Source organism: Oryctolagus cuniculus, chromosome 4, assembly GCF_964237555.1.
Source record: "Oryctolagus cuniculus chromosome 4, mOryCun1.1, whole genome shotgun sequence".
In the NCBI taxonomy this organism is placed as follows: Eukaryota; Metazoa; Chordata; class Mammalia; order Lagomorpha; family Leporidae; genus Oryctolagus; species Oryctolagus cuniculus.
The window spans coordinates 148,022,859-148,045,242 of NC_091435.1; the positions used below are offsets into that span (position 1 = coordinate 148,022,859).

The 22,384-nt window shown below is 45.3% G+C and overlaps 2 pseudogenes; one reads left to right on the forward strand and one right to left on the reverse strand.

Moving 5' to 3' along the window:
* Positions 1–225: 225 nt before the first annotated feature.
* Positions 226–1,511, forward strand: LOC138849507 (growth hormone-inducible transmembrane protein pseudogene; annotated as a pseudogene).
* A 13,100-nt stretch (positions 1,512–14,611) lies between these two features.
* Positions 14,612–16,651, reverse strand: LOC138849508 (pannexin-2 pseudogene; annotated as a pseudogene).
* Positions 16,652–22,384: the final 5,733 nt, after the last annotated feature.

The following is a 22,384-nucleotide window of genomic DNA, read 5'->3' on the forward strand; positions in this document are numbered from 1 at the left end:
GCTTCATTGTATGTGTCAATACATTGAAAGGAATCAACTCTTCCAGTAAACAGTGGTGACTGCAAACTTTCAGAGTGCATACCTTTTGGTGAACAGTAAATTTCTTGTATAGTCTTTTTGGTAGGCTTTCTGTGAATGAACTGTGGATGGAAACTGAGCATGATGAGGAAGCTCAGAGAAACAATTCTGTTCTTTTAGAGATAAAGAAGCCATTATCTGCCAGTGAGCCTGAAGGACTGTGCGCGCAGAGACACATTTCAGATCTGCTTGGTAAACCTGGTGCTGAACCACCATGCTGGCTGCAAGGCTTGTGTGTCTGCAGACACTGCCTTCCAGGGTTTTCCACCCAGCTTTCAACAAGGCTTCTCCCATTGTGAAGAATTCCATCACCAAGAAACAGTGGCTCATAACACCAAGCAGGGAATATGCCACTAAGACAAGAATTGGGGCTCGACATGGGAAAACTGGCCAAGACCTCAAAGAGGCAGCTTTGGAACCATCAGTGGAAAAAATATTTAAAATTGATCAGATGGTAAGATGGTTTGTTGCTGGAGGGGCTGCTGTTGGTCTTGGAGCATTGTGCTCCTATGGCTTGGGAATGTCTAATGAGATTGGAGCTATTGAAAAAGCTGTAATTTGTCCTCAGTATGTGAAAGATAGAATCCATTCTACCTACATGTACTTAGCAGGAAGTATTGGTCTAACAGCTCTGTCTGCCATGGCAGTCACCAGGACTCCTGCCCTCATGAACTTCATGATGAAAGGCTGCTGGGTGACCATTGGTGCAACCTTTGCAGCCATGATTGGAGCTGGAATGCTGGTACAGTCAATATCGTATGAGCAGAGCCCAGGCCCAAAGCATCTTGCATGGCTGCTACATTCTGGTGTGATGGGTGCAGTAGTGGCTCCTCTGACAATTCTCTGGGGGCCTCTTCTCATCAGAGCTGCATGGTACACAGCTGGCATTGTGGGAGGCCTCTCCACTGTGGCCATGTGTGCACCCACTGAGAAGTTTCTGAACATGGGAGCCCCGCTGGGAGTAGGCCTGGGTCTTGTCTTTGCGTCCTCTCTGGGATCTATGTTCCTGCCACCAACCTCTGTGGCTGGTGCCACTTTGTATTCAGTGGCAGTGTATGGTGGATTAGTTCTCTTCAGTATGTTCCTTCAAGTGTGCAGAAATAGCACCAATGTATGGAATTCAGAAATACGATCCCATCAATTACATGCTGGGGATCTCCATGGATACGTTAAATATATTTATGTGAGTTGCAACTATGCTAGCAACTGGAAGCAACAGAAAGAATTGAAGTGACTTGGCTCTGGCTTCTCCGCTACATCAGATGTCTTGCTTGTTAAATAGGAGCAGGTGTTCATTAACTAGTTTGTACAAGCAGCTTTATTTGAAGTTCAGAAGATAACATGTCAGCCTGTGTAAATGTTCCAGTAATGTCATGCTTCCAGTCACTTTTTCTTCTAGAGAATAAATTCAGTAGTTCTCTTCCAAATAAGCACACATATTTCCAATTCTCATGTTTGAATTTTAAAATGTTTTAGTGAATGTGGAAAGTAAGATTCTATTACAAGAATTTAAGTATTTTACCTATCTTTACATTTGCATGGTTAAGTAAATATCAGCGTTCCTATGAAATTTCCCTACATGTTTGTTTAGAATGCAGAACATTGCAAGCAATGTCATAATCGATGTAGAGGTTTGGTACAGGAACCAGGGAGAAGTAAAGGGTCACCCGCAGTTTGTTTTGAATAACTGAGCAATTGCGCTGTGTGACTGATAAGCCAATGAGAGATGTCTCAGTATTTGAAAAGAAGCAAGTGATGAGTGCCTTTGTGTTCCTCAGTGAAACAAAGGCAAAGGGGTTGGATTCTCCTGCTGTTGCTTCTCAGGGCTGTCTTTACAATGTAGGTGTGGTCATGGTTGACTTCCTTGTCAGGACAATATTGGGATACCCCAAAACGTGTATCATGTGGAGATTTCCTGCTGGAATTATGTATATGTGAGTTTTACTTCTGAATCTCATAAAACAAAGTATCTTTACACAGCTGTTCTCAAAAGTACAAACCATGAGATTTGTTACTTTTGTTACCTATACAAACAATATGTTCAGAGTTAGTGAGTTGGTTTTTTTTGTATATTTATTGAAATGTCAGATTGCATAGAAGCTTGCTTTTCACATCTCATCAGACTTTAAATCCTTTATCAGAAAAGTCTGTTTGTGGCTTACACTTGAGATCATGAAAGCAGTTTTTCTCCTGAAACTGTTTCTTGCATTCCCTCTCAGAGTAAGCACTAAAAAGCAAAGAAAAACTAGTCTGTCTTTATGAAATATGTTTAAAAATAAAAATACTTAGCTTCCTTTGGCAGAATTTTCCTTCTGTTTATATAAACCATCATGTATGCTTTCTTGGAACATTTGTATGTTTTTTGATAAGAGTTATTTTGGTTGGTCTTTAGTGAATAGAGGACCATCTGTGTGATTATTGAAATGATCGCTATTTTTGAGAAACGTTGTTACAGAATTCCAGAAATAACTATTTTAACCATCTCAAAGTACATACAATGCTTATTTCTGAGATAATAAAAGTTCCAGCAACATTGGAAAAAAAGAAGCCATTATCTGAAATCATAGGAGCAATGTGGCTCTCAGAGAACAGGCCAATGATACAATGTAACCTCTGGATCCATTATGACCACTCTTCCAGTACCTTGTGGCTGCAAGGTGTGGCATCCATTTCAGCTGAAAGGTGCTGTGTGGGGGATACCAAGCTGGTAGGCACACCATTCCATGATAGAAATTTGGGAAATCACTTATTTCCAATGACCTTCAAATCCTCATCTTGCGAGTTACAACATGCTCAATAAGGTTCAATATGTGTTGATCAGTTGGTGATTATGCAGGAAACTGAATGGAATTTCTGCATTGCAAAGGAGAGACTATTTCTACTCCTGCCATGCAACAAAGGCACAAAATATCTTTCAGCATGATTTAGGTAAGCCTCTTTGGAAGCATTAGAATCACACTGCTTCTGAAAACATACACAGAGAGAATGAGAATAATGTTTCTCCTGCAAAATCACTACGTAACTGTGGATACTCAATACTTCTGCATACTGAAAACTCATATGTGGCCTGAAGTCACTTCACTGAATGGCTACACCTGCTTTTTTGGTTTCTGTTGGCATGGAATATCTTTTTCCAGCCTTTCACTTTCAGTCTGCATGCATCTTTGTTGGAAATATGTGTTTCTTGTAGGCAGCAAATAGATGGGTTTTGTTCCTTAACCCAATCAGCCAATCTGTGTCTTTTAACTGGACAGTTCAATCCATTAACGTTCAATGTGACTATTGATAAGTAGTAACTTTGCCCTGCCATTTGCCAAAGATATTTTCTGATATATGCTTTGAACTTTGTGTGATCTTTTACTGTGAGGTTTTCTTCCTTTACCTTCTTTCATATTGATGACGGTGTTTCTGTGTTTCTGTGTGTGACACATCTTTAAGCATCTTTGGCAGGGATGGATGAGTGGCAATAAATTCCTTGGCTTGATTCAGGAAGACCCCTTTGAAGTATTGGGACTGTACTGCTTCCAATGCTCATGTGCTGGCAAGAATGAGAATAACATTTGTCTTCTGAAATCACTACTTCATTGTAGCTGTTCAGTTATTCCTGGTACTGAAAATGGGTGTCTGGCTGAAGCCACTTCACTGAATGGAGTCAGCTACTCCAGTGAACACCAATAACTGCTTACTTTCAGAGTGAACTCCTCTTGATGAACAGTCACTTCTCTACCTACTCATTTTGGTATGTCTTCTGCTAATGATCTGTGGATGGAAACTGAGCATACAGAGGAAACTCAGTGAAGCAACTATGTTCTTTTAGGGATAGAGAACACATTGTGCAAAATCACAGGAGCAATGCAGCTCTCAGAGTACAGACCAACTATACATTGCAAGCTCTAGATCCATAGTGACCACTCTGCATATATTGTGGCTGCAATATATATCATCCGTTCCAACCTAAATGTGCTGTGTTGTAGATACCAAGTTGGTAGGCACACCATTCCATGATAGAAATTTGGGAAATCACTTAATTCCAATAACCTTCAAATCCAAGTCTTGTTAAGACTTAAGTATGTGTATTGCTTAGTGATCACTCAGGAAACTGAATGGTTGTTTTGCATTGACAAAAAGAAAGTACTTATATTCCTTTTGGGCTACAAAGGCACAACGTATCTCAGCACGATTCAGGCAGGCCTTTCTGGAAGCATTGGGATCACACTGCTTCCAAAAGTATACACTAAGAGAATGAAAATAAAGTTCCTCCTTGTAATCACAATGTTACTCTTTCTACTAAATACTTCCCTTTACTGAAAGCTGTTGTCTGGTCTGAAGTCATTTCACTTAATGGCATCAGCTCCTTCAGTCACAGTGTCGCTCCCCCTCTTCGTGGAGGAACGACACAGGACCCTGCGTTGTTCTTTTGCCTGCTCGGCCCTCCCCGGGTTTGCTGCTGGTTCTTCCCGGGTTGGCTACCGTCCCTTCCACCTCCATGGAAGGGTGGTTCCCCCTGCCACTTTCCCCACTTCCGCGGGGGAGCGGCACACCGCTGGCCGGCTCTCTCGGGGGCTGCACAGGTGTTCCTTCAGATAGATGTTCCTGGTGCATGTTGTCTCTCTCTTCCTTTATAGTCCTCTTCCACCAATCCCAACTCTGCTACCCACACGCCGAGTACGCTGCTCTCCTCCAATCAGGAGCAGGTCCTGCTGTTTATTGGTTGAACTGGAGGCAGCTGTGTAGAAGCTGTTTCCTCCTCTCCCAGCGCCATATTGTGGGAAAGCAGATGCATAAAATAAGTCTTAATTCGAGTAACAGTCTAGTCCCAGTTGCTCCCCACACACAGCAGTTAGTGCAAATGTTCAGAGTGCACTCCTCTTTTGGTGGGCTTTTTGTATATGATGGTGGATGGAAATTGAACATAGGATAAGGAAACTCATGATAGCATCCTTGTTCCAGAGATTTGGAAACCATTATATGAAATGGGAGGATTGTGGTTCTCATAGCATAAGCCAATGACCCTTTGCAAGTCTTGAATCCATAAGACCTCACTGCCAGTACCAGTAGCTACAAGTTATTTTGTCTGTTACAAATGCAATGTGCTATGTGGTGGATACCAAGCTGGTAGGAACACCCATCCATGATAAATGTTCAGGAAATCACTTATTTCCAATGCCACTCAAATACTCCTCTTGTGTGTTACAACATATTTGATAAGGCTCAAGTACATGATTCTGCATTGTCAAAAGAGACTGCTTCTAATATTGGCATGCAACAAAGGTACAAAAAAGCTCTCAGCCCAACTCAGGTAGGCCTCATTGGAGCACTGGAATCACACTGCTTCTGAAAACATACATGGAGAGAAGGAGAATAAGATTCCTCCTGCAAAATCACTGCTTCACTGTAGCTACTCACTACTTTCCCATACTGAAACTGAGTGTCTGGCCTGAAGTCACTTCACTGAATGGAGTTAGCTGCTACAGTGAACAGCGTTGGCTGCAAAAAAACTTCCCCAAGAGGAAGTCACTTTCGTGTGTGTTCATTTTGGTAGGCACTCTGTTTATGATTGTCAATGGGAACTGAGCATACCCAGGAAGCTCAGTATAGAAATCATGTAATTCTTTTTAAAATTTTTTTTTATTTTTTTAAAACTTTTATTTAATGAATATAAATTTCCAAAGTACAATGGGTTACAATGGCTTACCCCCCATAAATTCTTGAAGTACAGAATCCATTATCTGAAGTCATGTAAGCAATGCAGGTCTCAGGGTGCAGGCCAATCATACTTTGCAAGCTCTGGATTCACAATGATTCTGCCAGTATCCTGTGGCTGCAAGATATGTCATCTATTCCAACTGAAAAGTGCTGTGTGCTGCATACCAAGCTGGTAGGAACACCACTTCATGATAGAAATTTGGGATATCACTTCTTTTTAGTAACCCTCTAACCCTTACCTTGTGTAATATGACATACTCAGTAAGACTCAAGTACGTGTGGCCTCATTGCCAAGGAGAGGTTATTTCTACTTCAGGAAAGCAACAAAGGCACAACACAAGCAGGCCTCTGAAAGCACTGGGACCACATTGCTTCTGAAGTGCATACTCTGTGAGAATGAGAATAACATTCCTCCTGCAGAATCACTATGTCACTGTAGCTACTCAATACTTTCCCATACCAAAAACGGGAGTCTAGCCTGAAGTCACTTCACTGAATGGAGTCAGCTGCTACTGTAAACAGCAGTAATTCCTAGTTTTCAGAGTGTACTCCTCTTGGAAAATAGTCACTTCCTTGAGAATGACCTGTGCATGGAAACAGAGCATACAATGAAAGCTCAGTAAAGCTACCATGTTATTCTAGAGATACATAGCCCATTATCTGAAATTACAGGAGATACACGTCTCTCTGAGCACAAGCCAACTATATGTTGCAAGCTCTGGATCCATAATGACCACATTGTCAGTACCCTGTGGCTGTAATGTATGTCTTCTGTTCCAACTGAGAAGTGCTGTGTGGTGGATAACAAGCTGGTAGGATCACCATTCCATGATAGAAATTCAGGAAATCGCTTGTTTCCAGTAACCCTCAAACCCCAACCTTGCATGTCGCAACATACTCAGTAAAGATCAAGTACGTGTATCAGGCAGCAAACACTGAGAGAAGTGAACTGAATTTCCACATTATCAAGGAGAGACTAATACTCTTTGAAGGCAACAAAAGGATAACATATCTTTCAGCATGATTCAGGTAGGTTTCTTTGGAAGCATTGGGATCACACTGCTTCTGAAAGCATACACTGCAAGAACGAGATAACATTCTTTCTGCAAAATCATTACAGTATTGTAGCCACTCAATACTTTCCCGTATCAAAAACTGATATCTTGCCTGAAGTCACTTCACTGAATGGAGTGAGCTGCTCCAGTAAACAGTGATGACTGTGAACTTTCAGGAGTTAACTCCTTTTGGGAAACACTCACTTCCTGGCATATTCATTTCCCTAGGCTTTCTGCATATAACTGTGGATGGAAACTGAGCACACTGAGGAATATCAACATAGCAACTGTGTCCTTCCTGAGATCCAGATTTCTAAAATCACAGGGGCAACATGGCTTTTGGAGCATAGGACAAGCATACATTGCAATGCCTGGATCCATAAAGATCATGCTGCCACTACCCTGTGGCTACAAGACATATCATCTGTTACAACTAAAATGTGCTCTCCAGTGGAGACCATGCTGGTAGGAACTCCATTCCATGATAGAACTTCAGGAAATCATTTGTTTCATGTAACCCCCAAATCCTTGTTTTGTATGTTATGACGTATACTCTTTAAAGCTCAGAGACCTTTATTGGTCATGCAACTAAACAGAGTTTCCACATTGTAAAGGGGATACTACCTCTACTGTGGACAGTTAACACAGGCACAACATATGTCTTGGCATGTATGATTCAGGTAGGCCTCTTTGGAAGAATTGTGACTGAACTGCTTATTTAGGGAGCAAGAAGAAAATTCCACCTATGAAATCACTACTTCTTTGCAGTTACTCAATATTTCCCCATACCGGAAATGGATCTTTGTCATGAAGTCACTTCAGTCAATGGAGTCAGATGCTTCAGTAAACAGCAATAACTGAAAACTTTCAGAATGCACACCTCTTGGAGAACAGTCACTTCACTTTCCTATGCACTCATTTTGGTATGCACAGTGTGGATGGAACCTGAGCATACTGAGGAAGTTCAGTGAACCAACTGTGTTATTTCAGAGATATGAAACCCATTATCAGAAATCACAGGAGAAGCACTGCTCTTGGAGGATAGGCCAACCATATCTTGCATAATGACCACTCTGCCAGTACCCTGTGGCTGCAAGTTATGGCTTCCATTCTAATAAAAAAATGCTGTGTGGTAGATACTGAGTTGCTAGGATCACAATTCCATGATAGAAATTCAGGAAATCACTTCTTTCTAGCAACCCTCAAGTGCTTACCTTGCATGTTATGTCATACTCAGTATGGCTCAAACAAGTGTGTTGATCCATAAACACCTATGGTGTGGCTGAGACTTTGAATAATCTTGGTGGGAGATGGTGGGAGATGCCACAAGCTCTGGCGGTCCTGGCTACCCATTGACATTGCACGGGAATCTGAACTTACACTAAAGATTGCACAGATCCTTTGTGTGGTCCTTGGGATAGAGCAGAAAAATATTATACACACTGGGGCTAGCACACAGGCACTGATTGCCATTGAGGGGAAGAGCTCAGCTGAGCAGAATTACTTCCCTTCTGATTAAAAAAAGAGAGAGAGAACATTTACCATGCCAAACCTGGGTGTGTCACCTTAGGCACACACTTAACCCTGTGAACTGAAAAGAGCTCTCTAGTCACACCCACCACAAGCCCCAAGAGATTCACTGAAAGCAGACAGTCCACTTACCTATAGAGTCATAGTACAACAAAAAAAGCTGCCAGTGGCAGAAATAAAAGAAGAAACCAATGAGTATCTCCACAAACGCCAAACAACAAATGCAATAATCCAAAAACAAGACTAAGGAAGACAACATGATGCTCCCAAAGGAACATGACACTTCAATACAAGATTATGAAGATGATGAGAGAGAAGAAATGCAAGAAATGGAACTCAAAAAATTGATGATAAGAATATTTAGAAGTAATCAAAAACAAACACATGAACTACTGAAATCCATATAGGACATGAAAGAAAATTTCTCTCATGAAATGAAATTTTAAGGAGGAATCAAATGAAATGAAGAATTCAATAGAACATGGAATTGAGATATTGAAGAGAAATCAAAATGAAATGAATTCAATAGAACAAACAAAAAATGCAGCTGAGAGATTTAAAAACAGAATCAGTGAGGCAGAAGAGAGAATATTGGACTTAGAAGACAGAGCACAGGAAAGTATACAGTCAAACCAAAGACAAGAAGAGGAAATTAGAAATCTAAAAAATATTGTTAGGAATCTACAGAATACTACTAAAAAACCCAACATTCTGGTTCTGGGAGTTCCTGGAGGCAGGAAGAGAGAGAATTAGAAGGCCTTTTTAGTGAGATATTAGCAGAAAACTTCCCAGGTTTGGAGAAAGAAAGAGACATTCAAGTACAGGAAGCACTCAGAACTCCCAATAAACAAGACCAAAAGAGATCCTCACCACGACACATAGTAATCAAAATCTCCACAGTGAAATGTAAAGAAAAAATTCTAAAATATGCAATGGTTCAACATTCACAAATCAATCAATGTGATATACCACATCAACAGACTGCAGAAGAAAAGCCATATGATTATCGCAATAGATCCAGAGAAAGCATTTGATGAAATAAAACACCCTTTCATGATGAAAACTCTAAGCAAATTAGGTATAGAAGGAACAGTCCTCAATATAATCAAGCATTTTATGAAAAACACATGGCCAGCATCCTATTGAATGCGGAAAAGTTAGAAGTATTTCCACTGAGATCTGGTACCAGACAGGGATGCCCACTCTCACCATTGCTAATCAATATAGTACTGGAAGTGTTAGCCAGAGCCATTATGCAAGAAAAAGAAATTAAATGGATACAAATTGGGAAGGAAGAACTCAAACTATCCCTCTTTGCAGATGATATGAATCTTTACTTAGGGGATCCAAAGAACTCTACTAAGAGACTATTGGAACTCATAGAAGAGTTTGGCAAAGTAGCAGGGTATAAAATCAATGCACAAAAATCAACAGCCTTTGTATACACAGGCAATGCCATGGCTGAGGAAGAACTTCTAAGATCAATCCCATTCACAATAGCTACAAAAACAATCAAATACCTTGGAATAAACTTAACCAAGGACGTTAAGGATCTCTACGATGAAAATTACAAAACCTTAAAGAAAGAAATAGAAGAGGATACCAAAAAATGGAAAAATCTTCCATGCTCTTGGATTGGAAGAATCAACATCACCAAAATGTCCATTCTCCCAAAAGAATTTATAGATTTAATGCTATACCAATCAAAAATATCAAAGATATTCTTCTCAGGTCTAGAAAAAATGATGCTGAAAGTCATATGGAGGCACAGGAGACCTTGAATAGCTAAAGCTAGCTTCTACAACAAAAACAATACCAGATTTCAGGACATACTACAGGGCAGTTATAATCAAAACAGCATGGTAGTGGTACAAAAATAGATGGTTAGACCAATGGAACAGAATAGAAACACCAGAAATTAATCCAAACATCTACAGCCAACTTATATTTGATCAAGGATCTAAAACCAATCCCTGGAGTAAGGACAGTCTATTCAATAAATGATGCTGGGAAAATTGGATTTCCACGTGCAGAAGCATGAAGCAAGACCTCTACCTTTCACCTTAAAAAATCCATTCAACATGGATTAAAGACTTAAATCTATGACCCGACACCATCAAATTATTAAAGAGCATTGGAGAAACCCTGAAAGATATAGGTACCGGCAAAGACTTCTTGGAAAAGACCCCAGTAGCACAGGGAGTCAAAGCCAAAATTAACATTTGGGATTGCATCAAATTGAGAAGTTTCTGTACTGCAAAAGAAACACTCAGAAAAGTGAAGAGGCAACCAACAGAATGGGAAAAATATTTGCAAGCTATGCTACAGATAAAGGGTTAATAACGAGAATCTAAAAGAGATCAAGAAACTCCACAACAACAAAACAACCAACCCTCTCAAGAGATGGGCCAAGGACCTCAATAGACATTTTTCAAAAGAGGAAATCCAAATGGCCAACAGACACATGAAAAAATGTTCAGGATCACTAGCAATCAGGGAAATGCAAATCAAAACCACAATGAGGTTTCACCTCACCCCAGTTAGAATGGCTCACATGCAGAAATCTACCAACAACAGATGCTGGCGAAGATGTGGGGAAAAAGGGACACTAACCCACTGATGGTGGGAATGCAAACTGGTTAAGCCACTATGGAAGTCAGTCTGGAGATTCCTCAGAAACCTGAATATAACCCTACCATACAACCCAGCCATCCCACTCCTTGGAATTTACCCAAAGGAATTTAAATTGGCAAACAAAAAAGCTGTCTCCATCTCAATGTTTATTTCAGCTCAGTTCACAATAGCTAAGACCTGGAATCAACCTAAATGCCCAGCAACAGAAGACTGGATAAAGAAATTATGGGATACTCTATAGAATACTATATAGCAGTAAAAAAAAAATGAAATCCAGTCATTTGAAACAAAATGGAGGAATCTGGAAAACATCATGCTGAGTGAAATATGGCAGTGCCAGAGGGACAAATACCATATGTTCTGATCGGTGACAACTAACTGTTCACCTAAAAGGAAACCTGTTGAAGTGAAATGGACACTATGAGAAAGAATGACTTGATCAGCCCTTGTCCTGACCTTTGAGGAACAACTTATTATTTTATTCCTTTTAGTATTTTTTGTTCTACTTAATACCATTGGTTGAACACTGTAACTAATACGCAATTATTCTTAGGTGTTAAATTTAACTGAAAAGTGATGCCTGTTAAATATAAGAGTGGGAATAATACAGGGAGAAGATATACAGTTCGGCACATGCTCACTCGGGCTTACCCCTAAAGGTAGAGCAAGAAACATGCCAAGGGATTCCAAATCAATCCCATTAAGGTGCAATGTACCAACGCCATCTCACTAGTAAAAGTTATCAGTCTAAGTTTATAATTAATCATAAAGATAGGATTAAGTGTCAAAACAATCACATAAACAAGACTAGTGTCTGCAAATACTAACTGATGGAATTAAAAATGAGAGAAGGATCCAACATGGGACATGGGATACACAGCGGACTCTTAGAATGGCAGATGTCCTAAACAGCACTCTGGTCTCAGAATGAGCCCTTAAGGCATTCGCCACTGGCTAAAAAGCCCATGAAAGTATTTCAGGCATGGAAAGCCAAGACACTGTGGCAAAAACAAACAAAAAAAGACCTAAATGAAAGATCTCTGTGAGTGACATCCCAGTGGAAAGAATGAGCCATCAAAGAGGTGGTACCTTTCACTGAAGGGAGGAGAGTGCTTCCACTTTGATTGTAGCCTTGTCTAAATTGAGTCGGAGTTTGTGAGCTCAAGAGGCTTCCATAGACTTGGCAGCTCATGACAATATCCTTGGGTGATCACTGACGTCATAAATATGAGCCTCAATTGTTAAATCAATAATGGGAATTCTGTGCACTTACTCCCCATGTAGGATCTCTATCCTTAATGTGTTGACTATGTGAATTAATGGCAAAACAAGTACTGAAACAGTACTTTTTACTTTGTGTATCTGTGTGCGTGCAAACTGTTGAAATCTTTACTTAGCATATACTAAATTGATTTTCTGTATATAAAGATAATGGAAAATGAATCTTGATGAAGAATGGGATGGGAGAGGGAGTGGGAGATGGGATGGTTGCAGGTGAGAGGGAGGTTATTGGGGAAAAAATCGCTATAATCCAAAGGTTGTACTTTGGAAATTTATATTCATTAAAAAAAGTTTAAAAAAACTTTTATTTAATAAATATAAATTTCCAAAGTACAGCTTATAGATTACAATGGCTTCCCCGCCCCATAACTTCCCTCCCACCCACAACCCTCCCCTTTCCCACTCCCTCCCCCCTTCCATCCACATCAAGATTCATTTTCACTTCTCTTTATATACAGAAGATCAGTTTAGCATACATTAAGTAAATATTTCAACAGTTTGCTCCCACACAGAAACATAAAGTGAAAAATACTGTTTGAGTACTAGTTATAGCATTAAATCTCAATGTACAGCACACTAAGGACAAAGATCCTACATGAGGAGTAAGTGCACAGTGACTCCTGTTGTTGACTTAACAAATTGACACTCTTGTTTATGGCATCAGTAATCACCCTAGGCTCTTGTCATGAGCTGCCAAGGCTATGGAAGCCCCCTGAGTTCACTGACTCTGATCATTTTTAGACAAGGCCATGTTCAAAGTGGAAGTTCTCTCCTTCCTTCAGAGAAAGGTACCTCCTTCTTTGATGACCTGTTCTTTCCACTGGGATCTCACTCATGGAGATCTTTCATTTAGGTCTTTTTTTTTCCCCCCAGAGTGTCTTGGCTTTCCATGCCTGAAATACTCTCATGGGCTTTTCAGCCGGATCTGCATGCCTTAAGGGCTGATTCTGAGGCCAGAGTGCTGTTTAGGACATCCGCCATTCTATGAGTCTGCTGAGTATCTCGCTTCCAATGTTGGATCACTCTCCCCTTTATTTATTCTATCGGTTAGTATTAGCAGGTACTAGACTTGTTTATGTGCTCCCTTTGACTCTTAGTCCTTTCATTATGATCAATTGTGAACTGAAATTGATCACTTGGACTAGTGAGATGGCATTGGTACATGCCACCTTGATGGGATTATATTGGGATCCTCTGGCATGATTCTTACTCTACCGTTTGAGGTAAGTCAGGTTTAGCATGTCCTGAATTGCACATCTCTTCCCTCTCTTATTCCCACTCTTATATTTAACAGTGATCACTTTTCAGTTAAGTTTCAGCACTTAAGAAGAATTGTGTATTGATTACAGTATTCAACCAAAAGTATTTTTTTTTATCAGAATAGTATTTATTGATACGCTCAGTGCTACCTTGTTAATACTGCGTCATGTTGCCATGTGGCTGAGGTAATAGGGGCGGGACCAGATGGCCCGACCAGGGCCCCCACAGGAAGAGGCGGGGCCTTGGCTGGGTGGCAGGGGGCCCAGGTGGGGGCGTGGTTATTGCGATGGACTGTTTCCCTCGTTTGCACACGGGCCCCTGCGCCTGCTGTGCCACAGCTGCTCACATGCACACGCCTGGTCACACACTTGTCACGTGTGCACATGCTCACGCTCTCACCTCCATGTGCACACTCCAGGCTCAGGCGCGCTCGTGCACACATCTGAACCTCACTCTGGCCTGCTCACGCTCCCACACGCAGGCTCACTCACGCACTCTCACCTGCACAACTCACCCACGCACACACATGTGCACGCACGCTGGCTCGCTCCCTTGCCCACGCTCGCATGCTCTGCCTGCCTTCCACCCACTCACACGCACCCCAATCTGTCTAGAACCCACCCTAGTCTCCTGATGACCAAGATGCTCATTAGTACGTAGTAAAATAAAGTGTGTGTCAGGCGACAAGGAGGAAGTGCACGTGGGAGTGCGGGAGGACAGCGGCCCCCGGGGGCGAGGTGGGGGCCCCTGGCCGTCCCGCCACGCCCGGGCTCATGACAAAGTTGGCTAAAAAAATAAACTCTTCTCATCTCACAGCCCAGCACCAGTGCCCAAGCACCTGACGCAGAGGGCGGCGGCATCGGCCCGCACCGGGATGGATGGCCGCTGCCCCCCCCCCCCCCGCCTCGGCACCACAGCGATGCCATGAGGGGCCAGGCTCCCCGCTGAGCGGGTGGGCAGGCACAGAGCCCCGCGGCGGGTGGAGGGAGACTGGGGGGAGTGGGAGGCGCGCGGCGCTGAGACCACGCAGGGCCGCGGCCGCGCTCATGCAGAGTGGCCCTGAGCCCTCAGAATTCCACAGTGTTCACAACCGTTCTGGGCTCGTCGAAGGTGGCGATGAGCAGCTGCTGGGTGGGGGGGATGGCGATGAGGTCGCTCATGTCGGGGACCACGCGGGGGCCCCCTTCCTCCTCCTCCCGGGCCTCGTACAGCGTGTTGATGTGGAGCAGGGGGTGAGTGGCATTTCGGCTCAGGATGGCGAGGGGGTCGGCCTTGCCCAGGCCAGCTGGTGACGACAGGGAGGCCGCGGCAGGGGCAGCCGGGGGCGAGCAGACGTGGAACGGGCCCCCGGGGGGCAGCCCTGCCCTGCCGGGCTCTGCGGGGAACGGGAGTTCCTTCTCCGGGAGCGGAGCATCTTTGGCGGGCGCTGCGCCCAGGCCCAGCCCCCGCTCCTCGGCCTGGGACAGGAAGCCCCCCTCCTGACTCCGGGAGGCGGGCAGGGCAGCCGGCGTGGGCTCGGGCTTGGCCTTCTTAGTGCCCAGGATGTAGGGGTGCACGTCCAGGGAGAAGTGGCGCGCGTGCTTCTTGTCGGGCGCGGGCGCGGGGCCCGAGTCCCTGCCGCTGCTGCCGCCGCCGCCGCCCTTGTAGTGGTGCGCGGCGCGCGCGCCCGCGTCCAGCAGCGGGGCGATGAGCGTGTCGGTGGTCTTCCTGCGCACGGGCTTGGGCTTGTCGGCCTTGCCACTGTCCACGCGCGCCACGGCCAGCGGCTCCTTGAAGGGCTGCGGCAGCGGGTTGCCGGACGGGATCCACTTCATCTTGCGTCGCGGCCGCTTCACCACGGGCGGCTCGGCGGAGCCCGCGGGGTCGGCGCCGGGGTCGGCGCCGGGGTCGGCCGTCTGCACGCCGGAGTCGCGCACCGTGGGCGTGGCGTCGTGGTTGGACTGTGCCAGCGCGGCCAGCAGCTGCCGCACCACGTTGTCGTACATGAGGTCGCTCTCGTTGGTGATGAAGTCCAGGCGGTTGAGCGACTTGATGTGGTCGCGGTTCTCGTTGCAGAACATGGCCAGGATGTTGATGTCGCAGAACTGCGAGCGGCGCCACTGCCGGCGCGTCTTGATGCCCACCTTGTGCAGCTTGTCGAAGATAAAGTTGCTCTTGCGGAAGATGAACAGGTGCACCAGGTTGACGAGGATGACCAGGTTCATGAAGCACAGCAGCACGATGTCCACGCCCGCGATGATGCGCTGCAGCTGCACGGACGGCAGCTTGCAGCTCACGCGCACGGCGGGCGCGGCGCCCAGCGCGCAGGTGAACTCGTTCTGCTTCTGCGTGGCGTAGTAGGTGCACAGGTAGGAGATGGGCACCACGCTGAGCAGCAGGATGAACACGTGGCGCGCCAGGTACAGCTTGGCCAGGAAGTTGCTGCGGCCCCGGCGCTCCAGGTACTTCTCGAACAGGTTCTGCTCCGGGCTCTTCTCCTTCTCGGCGTTCTCGATGATCTCGCGCCGCTCCCGCTCCGTGATGCCGGGCCCCTTGGACTGGATCTGCTTCTCGATCTTGGGCGCCCGGCCCTCGGCCGCCCGGTGGTAGCAGTTGTCGATCTCCTGTAGCAGGAAGTTGAGCTCAGAGGTGAGGCGGGTGGCGGCCAGGAACTCCCAGCCCAGCGCCGGCACGTACATGATGGCGGCGAAGGCCAGCAGCGCGTAGGGAAGGAACTTGTGCTCGAACAGCGAGGGCCACAGGCTGGCGTCCACGCCGGGCAGCGCGTCCCGCAGCTCCGTCCAGCAGTAGCCGCGGGCGTACAGCGCCTGGTCGCGGGTGAAGTTGTGAGGGGTGTAGCAGTAGATGGGTTCCTCTGCAAAGTTCTTGGTGAAGACCAGGGTGACCAGCAGGATGGGCACGAGCACGGTGCCCATGGTGACCACGCGGTCGAACGGCAGCTCGAGCTTCAGCTGCAGCAGCAGCGCGGCCAGCGCGCCCGCCTTCTCGTCCTGCGCGCCCGGCAGGATCAGCTCCCGCAGCTTCTCGCCTGCCAGCAGCGCGGTCGCCATGTCCGCCGACTGCTCCAGGAGGTGGTGCATGGGCGGCGCGGGGCGCGGGGCCCGCGGCGGGGCCGGGGGCGCAGGAGCGGGGCCGGGCTAGCTCCGCCGCCGCCCCCGCAGGGTGCGGGGTGCGGGGTGGCCGCCTCCGCTGCAGCCCCGGCCCCGCGTCCCTCCCGGCGGGGGCGGCGGCCGTCAACCAAAAGTATTAAGTAGAACAAACAAAAAAATACTAAGAAGGATAACATATCAAGTTGCTCATCAACAGTCAGGGTGAGGGCTGATCAAGTCACCATTTCTAAATAACAGTTTTTTAAAAAGATTAGTGCTAGGGCGAGGGTTATGGTTAGGATTAGGGTTATGGCTAGGGCTAGGGTTAAGACTAGTGCTAAGACTATGGCATTGACTATGGTTAGAATTTGGGTAGGGTTAGTGCTAGGGTTAGTGTTAGGGTCAGGGTTAGTGTTAATGTTGGGCTTGATCTACGGTTAGGTGTACAGCAGGGTTAGGACAGTGCTATGGCTACAGCTTCACCTAGGTTTAGGATTAGGGTTAGTGTTAGTGCTAGGGCTAGGGCTAGATATAGGGCTAGGTTTAGGGTTAGGGTAAGTGCTAGGGGTGGGGTTAGGGTTAGGTTAGATCTAGGGCTGCGGCCAGGGTTATGGTTAGGTCTATGTTTAGAGTTAGAGCTAGGGTTAGGGTTAGGGTTTGGGGGCATGGCTAGGGTTAGGATTAGGGTTTGGGCTAGGGCAAGGTTTAGGGTTAGGGTTAGGGCTTGGGTTATGTTTATGGTTAAGGTATAAAGATAGTATTAGGATTACACTTAGGTATCAGGCTAGGTAAGGGTTAGGGTTAAAGTTAGGGGTAGAGCTAGGGTTAAGGTTAGGGTTATGCCTAGGGTTAAGGCTAAGACTAGTGCTAAGACTGTGACTTCTACTGGATGTAGAATTCAAGTTAGGGTTAGTTTTAGGGTTAGGTTAGCGTTTGGACTTGGGCTAGGGATATGGTTACGTGTACAGCTAAGGTTAGGACCAGAGCTAAGTCTAGAGCTTCACCTAGTGTTAGGATTAGGGTTAGTGTTAATGCTAGGGTTAGTGTTAAAGTTTTGGTGAGGTTTAGATCTAGGACTAGTGCTACGGCTATGGCTATAGTTAGTGTTCAGGTTGCCATTAGGGTTAGGCTTAGGGTTAGGGATAGGGTTACCTTTAGGTTTAAGGATATGGCAAGTGTTAGGATTAGCATTAGAGCTAGGAAAAGTGTAAGGGTTAGGATTAGGGTTAGGGTTAGGGTTAAGGCTAGGGTTAATGCAAGGGTTATGGTTAGTGTTAGGATTAGCAGTAGGGCTAAATTTAGATTAGTGCTATGTCTAGGTGAGGTTCAGGGTTAGGGTTAGGGTTGGGATTAGTGTTAGGTGTAGTGATATGGCTAGGATTATATTTAGGGTTAAGTCTGGGGCAAGGGTTAGGTTTAGGGTTTGTGTTAGCATTAGGCTTAGGGATAGGACAAGGTCTAGGATTAAGGCTAGGGCCAGCATTAGGCTTATGGTTAAGGTTAGGGCTTGGTCTAAAGCTAGGTGCATTGTTAGGGCTAAGCCTAGGGCTAGGGTTAGGGTTAGGGATGGGCTAGGGTTAGTGTTAGTGTCAGGGTTAGGGTTAGGGTTAGGTTTAGGGCTTTCATTAAGGTTACAATTAGGGATAGGGCTAGAGTTATGGGTACGGCTAAGGCATGGGTTAGGGTAGTGTTAAGGTTAGGGTTAGTGTTAGGATTAGGGTTAGGGCTAGGTTTAGGTTAAGGCTAGGGTTGGGTTTAGGGTTAAGGGTAAGGATGGGGTAGAATTATGCTTAGGGATAGGCTACTCAAGGGTTAGGGTTAGAGTTAGCATTAGGGCTAGAGTTAGTGTTAGTGTTAGGGGAAGGGCTTGTGTTAGGTCTAGAGCTAATGCTACAGTTTCAGCTTGGTTAGTATCAGGGTAGGGTTAGTGGTAGGGTAAGGGTTAGGGTTAGGGTTAAGTTTAGGGTTAGGGCTTGAGCAAGGGTTATGGTTTTGATTATGGATAGGGTTATGGCTAGGTTTAAGTCTAGGCCTAGGGTTAGGATTAGGATTATGGTTAGGTCTAGGGCTAGGGAAAGGGTTAGGGTTAGGGTTAGGGTTAAGCTTAGATTCAATTTTGGGTCTAGGGTTAGGATTACGGTTAAGGCTAGGTTTAGGGCATGGGTTAGGTCTAGGGTTAGGGTTCTAGGGTTGGAGTAGGGCTAAGGTTAGGATTAGGTTTAGGGCTAGGCTAGGGCTAGGTTTAAGGTTAGGGTATGGTTAGGGTTAGGATTATTGTTAGGGCTAGGGTAAAGCTAGGTCTAGAGCTAATGCTATATATAGGGCTAAAGTTAGGGTTAGGGTTAAGGCTAGGACTAGGTTTAGTATTAAGATAGGGCTAAGCCTAGGGCAAGGGTTAAGGTTATGGTTAGGTTTAGGGTCAGGGCTAGGGTTAGAAATAGGTTTAGGGGTAGGGCTTGGGCTATGGCAAGGGTTAGGGTTAGAGTTACAGTTAGTGTTAGGGTTAGGTTTAGGGTTAGAGGTACTACTAATGTTAAGATTAGGACTAGGGCTAGGGGTAGGACAAGTGTAAGGTTTATTGTTAGGGTTAGGGTTAATGCTAGGGTTGGGGTTAGGTTTAGGTATAGAACTAGAGTTGGGACTACCGCTAAGGCTCCATCTTGTGCTAGGTTTAGGATTAGGGTTGTAGTCAGTACTGGGGTTTAGTGTTAGGGTTATAGTTAGGGTTAAGGCTAGGGCTATGGATAGGGTTAGGTTTAGAGGCAATGCTAGGGCAAGGGTTAGGGTAGGGTTAGGTTAGGGTTACAATTAGAGTTAGGACTAGGGATAGGTTTAGGGATAAGTATAGGTTTGGATTAGGATTAGGATTTGGGATAAGGCTAGTTTAAGGTTTATTGTTAGGGTTAGGGTTAGGGCTAGGGCTAGGGCTAGGATTAGGACTAGTGCTAAGGCTACAGCGTCAGCTAGGGTTAGGATTAGGGTGTTAGTGTTAGGGTTAGGGTAAATGTTAGGGCTTAGACTAGGGCTATAGTTTTGTGTACTGCTAGGGTTAGGGCCAACATAAGGCTACAGCTTGGCTAGGGTTAGGATTACAGTTACTGTTAGTGCTAGGGTTAGTGTTAGGGTTTTGGTTAGGGTTAGCACTAGGGTTAGGGGTAGGGCTGGATATATGGTTAGTGTTAAGTTTATGGTTAGGTTTACTGTTAGGGTTAGTGATAGGGTTAAGTTTAGTTTTAGGTGTATGGCTAGGGTTAGTATTCAGGTTAGGGCTAGGGTAGAGCAAGGGTTAGGGTAATGGTTTTGGTTAGGGTTAGTGCTTGGGTGGTTTAAGTTTAGGGATTAGGATAGGTTTAGGATTAGCATTAATGCTATGGCTAGGACAAGGGTTATGGTTTGGGCTAAGGTTAAGGATAGGGTTAGAGCAAGGGTTATCGTTAGGGTTAGGGTTAAGTTTTGGGCTAGGGTTGGGGTTAAGTTTATGGGTAAGACTAAGGTTAGGGCAAGGGTTTTGGTTAGGGTTAGGGCTAGGGCTAGGGCTAGTGTTAGGATTATGTGTAGGGTTAAGGCTAGGCAAGAGTTAGGAGGGTTTAGGTTAGCATTAGGGTTAGGGAAAGGAAAAGGGGTAGGGTTAGGGTATGTCTATGCTTAGGCTTAGGGATATGGTTAGGGCTAAGACTAAAGCTAGGTCTATGGTTGGGGCTAGGGCTAGATATAGGGCTAGGGTTAGGATTAGGATTAGGATTAGGGTAGGCCTTGGTAATGGTTAGATTAGGGGTAGGGCTAGGGCTAGGGCTCAGGCTAGGGCTCAGGCAAGGGCTATGGTTAGGGTTTGGGTTAATCTAGGGATAGGGTTATATTCTGGTATAGGGCTAGGTCTAGAGTAACTGTTAGGGTTACGGTTAGGGCTAGTGTTCGTTTTAGGGTTAGTGTTTTGCTTAGGGTTAGTGGTAAGGCTTGGGCTAGGACTATGGTTTTCTGTACAGCTAGGTTTAGAACTAGAGCTAAGGCTACAGCTTCACCTAGGGTTAGGATTAGGATTAGTGTTAGTGCTAGGGTTAGTGTTATGGTTATGGTTAGGGTTAGGGTTAGGGCTATGGTAAAGGTTAGGTTTAAGTTTAGTGTTAGGTTTATGGATTGGTTATAGGTTGGGGTTAGGGATAGGGTTAGATATAGGGCTTGGTTTACTGCTAGGGCTAGGGCAAGGTTTAGGCTTAGGGCTAAGGCTAGGGCAAGGGTTAGGGTTAAGGTTATTGCTAGGGTTAGTGTTAGTGTTAGAGTTGGGGTTAGGGTTAGGCCTAGGACTAGGCCTATGGTTGTGTTAAGTTTTCAATTAGGGTTAGGGTTATGGTTAGGGTTGGGCTTGGGTTAGGGCTAGTGCTAGGGTTAAGGAATGGGCTAGGGCTAGATATAGAGCTAGACTTAGGGTTAGGATTAGGGCTACTGCTAGGTTAAGGGTTAATGTTTGGGCTAGTGCTAAGTCAATGGTTAGAGTTAGGTTTAGGGTTAGGGCTATGGTTAGAGTTAGGGTTAGAGTTTGGGCCAGGGTTAGGATTAGGGTTAGGGCTAGAGCTAGGACAAAAATTAGGATTAGGTTTAGACTTTGGTTGGCACTAGGTTTAGAGTTAGTGTTAGGGTTAGGGTTCGGGTTAGGGCTAGGGTTAGGGTTACTGTAAGGGTTGGGCTAGGGCTAGGGTGAGTGTTAGGGTTAGAGTTAAGGTTCTGGTTATGGCTAGGTTTAGGATTAGGTTTAGGGGTAGGGTTATAGTTAAGACTAGTGCTAAGACTAAGGCTTGGGGTAGGGTCAGGATTAGGGTTAGGGTTAGCATTAGGGCTAGGGTTAAGATTAGGTATAGGGCTAGGGTTAGGACTATTGCTATGGTTGCAGCTTGGGCTAAGGTTAGGATTAGGGTTACTGTTGGTGCTAGGGTTAGTGTTAGGGTAGAGTTAGTTATAGGGATAGGGTTATGGTTAGTGTTAAGTTTAAGGTTAGTGTTAGGGTTAAGGTTAGGGCTACAGCTAGGGTTAGGGTTAGGTCTAGGGATAGAGTTTGGGTTAGGATTAAATGTAGAGGCAGGACTAGGACAAGGGTTAGGTTTACTGTTGGGTTAGGGGAAGGGGAAGTGCTAGGGCTAGGGTTAGGGTTACGTTTATGGTAGGGTTAGGGTTAGGGATTTGGTAGGATTAAATGTAGAGGCAGGACTAGGACAAGGGTTAGGTTTACTGTTGGGTTAGGGGAAGGGGAAGTGCTAGGGCTAGGGTTAGGGTTACATTTATGGTAGGGTTAGGGTTAGGGATTTGGTAGGATTAGGATTAGGTTTCTGGTTAGTGCTAGGCTTAGTGTTATGGTTAGGGATAGGGTAAACCTAGGTCTACAGCTATGGTTATTTTTAAGGTTTTGGTTAGGGTTAGGGTTAGGGTTAGGGTTATGTAAGGCTTGGTTTAGGGCCTGAGCTAGGGTTAGGGCTTTGGCTAGGGCTAGATATAGGGCTAGGGTTATGGTAAGGGTTAGGGCTATGTCTAGGGTTAAAGTTAGGGTTCTGCCTTGATGAGGCCAAGGCAACTTCGGCTGGCTGACCAGGTCATAGCAGAAGGTCTGTCTCAGCAAGGCACTAGCCTTAGTGCTAGTCCTCAGCTCTTGGTAGTTTTAGGTTTGATGGGAACTACACTCTGCATAATCAAGCCAGAGCTTCCTGGTGGTCCTGCTAATGATTGCTGTATTCCTAATTTTAGGGAAGAGCATTTAGTCTCATA